Consider the following 5000-nt stretch of genomic DNA (forward strand, 5'->3'; position numbering starts at 1 on the left):
CTGCATTACCTGCATGCAGTTCATGTGAAGATGTTTTCTAAAGCCTGAGAAAGTGCAGAACATCCATTCTGGTGACATAAAGTATATGAAAAAAATCTAAATATTGAATTATATTAAAACAGATTGACAAATATTAAATCCAACTCGTCAACACATCTGAAAGAAATGAATCGTAATGTTATGCTGTCTAATACAACATAACTACAGTCACAAAAACTACCACAGAGTATGAAACATTACATTTTAAAAAATATTTTCTTTGGGTATGGACTTCACTGCGTTGGTTATTTGGAAAGAAACTGATCGACCACACTGAGTATGATGAAGAGGTTACGAGGAAAGTCATGAAGCACTCATTTACACATTTACAGAAACCAAATAGAGAGAGGAAAAGAGTGGGCCTGGTGATGGAGGGATCTGGATCACAGCCAAATGGTCTGACTCTTTAAGTGTTTCCAAGATTAGAAACCAGCTACTCACTTTTTCCCTCCGACTACTCAGTCTCTTCTGGTTCATTTCCCTGTCAACACACACACATACACACACACACACACACACACACACACACACACACACACACACCCACACACACACACGCACACACACACACACACACACACACACACACACACACACACACACTTCCTCTCCTTGCTACCTTGTTCGTGATTTGCGCACAAATTTAACTGCACTCAGAGATGAAGTCGAGACAAACTACTCACTGTCCGTCGAAGACACCCAGATGATTTTTTACTGTAATTGCTTTTAGTGCGCTTTTCAAATCATGTGAAATATTGCAAACAAAAACGGCCGGTCTGCTGTGATCTACAGCACCAAACACGGAGGCACAGTAAATAAGGGCTCAGAAACGCTCACTGTGTGGTTTACAATACTGCTCCACGCCAAAACACACTTGTTAAACACTTTGTTGAAGACAAAGGGGAGAGAACTGAATGTAGATTATGTAGATGTTTGTTTTATCTAAAGAGAGCAGTTTTCCTTCACTTAGTGGTTATTATGTAGTGGCCACAGGGGTGATAGAGCGGAGGTAAGGAAGACAACCTTGCAGTCAGAGTCAGGAAAACACTGAAGAAAACAAACTAATTCACCAACGCCATGTCCGTATATGGCATATTGACTCCGTCTTTGTGAATGCGACCTGCAGTCACCCAGTGGTGTGCGAAGCAGATAACAGCCCAACCAGTGGTTGAGGAATTAAAGATAGTGTTCAACCCTGAGGGCCTTTAAATAGGCCACACTCATCACTGACCGTATCTCCACTGGCCTCTTTACACAGCATGACCCCCAGTCTGTAAAATTCCACCCCACACCCAGGCCCCCCTCTTTGTCCAAGGTGATAAGTGGTGACTGTAGGCTGTAAGTATACCATTAAATACCATGTATTTTATAGCAGAGGTTATTCAACTTTTCAGCCTGTGACCCAAATAAGAAAATGATTGTCTGGCCCCAGGCCTCAGGCTCATTCAAATATATTGGTTTCCATAACATCGAGGGACCCTGTGCCGGTGACCTGTTTTGGTTCCTGATGTAAAGTTTCAGAAATTAAGATTAACGAGATACTTGAATTGCTATGATCACAGTTTAGAGTACATTATCTTCTTATAAATGTTCAGATCAGAAGCACAATGAAGCACAGGAGTCCCTCAGAGCTCTGTTTTACAGACAAATGTTACATATAGCGAGAAGTACCGTAATTTCCGGACTATAAGCCGCGACTTTTTCCCCATTTTTCGACCCTGCGGCTTATATAACGGTGCGGCTTATCTATGGATTTTTACAGCTAACGGCCACTAGGGGAATTCCTAAATCTATGGATTTTACAGGTTACAGTCCACCGGATGCCGGGAAAGAGCGCGCAAAAGTAGCGAGTGGTACGAGAGACAGACGGACATTACGAGAGCGAGACAGTTTGTGAGACACCCTCAGATTGGGTGAACACACAGAGAACAGACAGCCGAGGTGTTTCCACCGTGCAGATCCGACTGAAGGCCAAAACAGTCGCCACCGAAATGAAAATTGAAAGTCTTATTTTGTTAAATATGCTTTTATGTTGATACTCCTGAAACCGGCACTTTCTGGGGGTTCGCGCCACTTTTTCGGGAGACGGAAAGAAGGATACGCTGAAGAGAGGGGTGCATGTCCAAAAACCCCGACTGTGGAGTTACCGTATGATGATGACTTTCTTGTGTTTCTTCTGTTTCAACGGTAATTTATGGACAAATTAAGGAAAACACCAACGGTCAGAGACAATAAATGCTGATTGAACAGGCAGAAGTTCTCCATCGTTATTTCCTGGTTCTACACAACACAACGCATCGTGGTGTCAGCTACAGACCGGCTACATACACATCAGTCAATTTAGCGTCTGCGGCTTATAGTCAGGTGCGGTTTATATATGTACAAATTAGTCAATTTAGCGTCTGCGGCTTATAGTCAGGTGCGGTTTATAGTCCGAAAATTACGGTACTCAGATCCTTCACTCATGTTTAGGCCACAGCGTGAAAATACTCTAAAACTAGTGTCTACTTGAGTACAACTACATAAATCTTACAAGCAAAATGTACTTAAAGTTTTAAAAGTAAAAATAAAAGTATAGTTGTATTAAAACTGTTTCAAAAACCCTAAAAGCAAGGTGAAAAAGGAAATGAACTGCCTTGCGTCTAGTCCGGCGGATATGTCAGAAAAGTAGTCTAGTCAGAGCAGAGTATGTAAAAAATGCGCTCAATGAAACAGACCCACAGAGCTAGAGCCTCATGCGAAGCCAGAGACTGTCTACTGCTTTGTATCTGTACGTTTAAACGCAGTGTTAAACCATTGGGAAGAAGAACTCATCCATACGTATACGGTTTATTGTGTTTCATAGGCTGGCGTGATCTGGCCTCCCACATCCAGGTGTTGTAGTTCTGTACGCAGCTGGAGGATTTTTGGACATGGTTCTTTGGCACAAGTTCAAATGTATGTGTAGGTGATCACCAAAGTCGTTAGGTACGTTCTGTCATGCCAATATATCCAATAGTAGCTGAAATAGAGTCCCACTGCTAACATGTCTAATAAACGTTGCATAGTGTCTTTTATCTGTCAGTTACAGCCACCAAAGCTTGGTGCTTCCTGTGAGCAGGAAGTGCATAAAGTTGTTCCGCAGTGACTTTGAGTATAATGTGCTGGCATCATTAGCTTATACAACGAGGGCCGGTGCCGAGCTATTGAGTGCTGCATAATTTATTAGATTTCGCGAGGATGATTATTTCAGATTGAAATAGATGTGATCCTGAATTGTTCTGCTCCATTGCTCGGTGTGAAATGAGTAATGAGCCTGTGGACTGGGGATGGAGGAGGCTGGACGGACAGACCAGAGACATAAAGTCAAGGAGCAATAGCACAGGGAGACACTGGTGCATTGAATATGTGCTTTAACTTGAGATAAATTGAGATATTGTCAAGGAGGGTTTCAATCACAAATCAACTTTTGCATAGACCGGTACCTCTCTGGAAATGACTCAATATCTTGGCACTCTCCACACTCAAAGGAATAAATTAAATCAAGAAGGATTGTACTGGTAGCTGGACTGGAAGAATGATATGTATTTACATTTAGAAGGTTTTAGATGTCAGACAAAGACTAGAAATGAAAGTAAAGTTTGCTTCTCTTTGCCTCGATGGTGTGCTCCGTGTGCAAACACAGTCAGCTGCTCTGTAAATGAGTGGATGTGAATGGGACAGACGTGCAGCCCGCCGCTGCTGCAGTCTTGTCACAGGCACACAGGAGAAAGAGGGAAACAAGGAAAGTAATGGGAACAGATTCTTCAATTTAACTTCCTATCGATTCCTCTTGTCTCCACCTCGCTGGTGTCCTGGTCCTCTGCTCCAACAGACCTGATTGACGTGGAGGAACTATGTCTGTAGCATCTGGGAGAAGGAGTTAGTAAGAGACGGGAAGTCTGTGTCAGCCTATGTGTCTGCCTTATGCTGTCTCAATGTAGCTATTGACATAACACTAGGATATGTCGTCCTTTCATTAAGTTTTCAAAGAACCACTCCTCACATTTGTTTCTTTGCCGAGTAAGTATTGAATAATTTCTCATTTAAAATAAGTGCTCTCTAATTACATTGAGGCCCGGTCCCATTAGAAAATAGCCCAGTGAAATATATGGTTCTGAAAGGCTAGCTGGTGACCTACTGTAGTTTGTGAGCTAACCGCTAACAAGCTAGCCAGTCAAGATCATGCTAGTTCCCTGAGCTTCTTTCTGTTGTGTCTGTATTGTGGTGTTTACAAACCTCTGGCATTTTGTTCTTGGAGTTTTACAACATTAAATGCATTTCAATAAAGAATTACTAAAGGGCGAAAGGCGGAGGGACTGTGCCTTGTTGCAGGAAACAAGCTATCACTATATACCGTAATTTCCCGACTATAAGCCTCTACTTTTTTCCCATGCTTTGAACCTCGCGGCTTACACAATGACGCGGCTAATTTATGGATTTTTCCCGCTTTATCAAGCTTCATGCGGACAAAGAGGACAAACTCAATTCCAGCTGTGATTCCTGGGGGCACAACAAAGTATTTGCAGCCACTCGACATCAGTATAAATCGTGCATTTAAGGTGGCGCTCCGTGTTCAGTGGGAGGCTTGGATGACAAGTGGGGAGAAATCCTTCACTAAAACGGGTCGCATGCGAAGAGCAACTTATGGTCAAGTCTGCCAGTGGGTCCTGACAGCGTGGAGCATTGTCAAAAAATCCACTATCATCAACGGGTTTCGAAAGGCTGGAGTGCTGCGTGTTGAAGAGGGCAGAATGAGCTCAGCGGGGAATTTGCCTCCGGATGAAAGTGACGAGAGCGACAATGAAAACAGCATCGGATGAAGCAATTCTGAGGCTATTCAACTCCGACACCGAAGGAGATGACTTCAGTGGTTTCAGTGCACAGGAGGAGGAAGATAGTGACCAATGACTTTCTTGGTAGGCTACTGTTTACTGCTATTT

General features: G+C 43.0%; 1 pseudogene; it reads left to right on the forward strand.

The window, feature by feature from the left end:
* The window catches only part of LOC115011031 (uncharacterized), a 22317-nt pseudogene extending 17437 nt beyond the window's left edge, over positions 1–4880 (forward strand).
* Positions 4881–5000: the final 120 nt, after the last annotated feature.

This window comes from Cottoperca gobio, chromosome 7 (assembly GCF_900634415.1).
Source record: "Cottoperca gobio chromosome 7, fCotGob3.1, whole genome shotgun sequence".
Taxonomy (NCBI): Eukaryota; Metazoa; Chordata; class Actinopteri; order Perciformes; family Bovichtidae; genus Cottoperca; species Cottoperca gobio.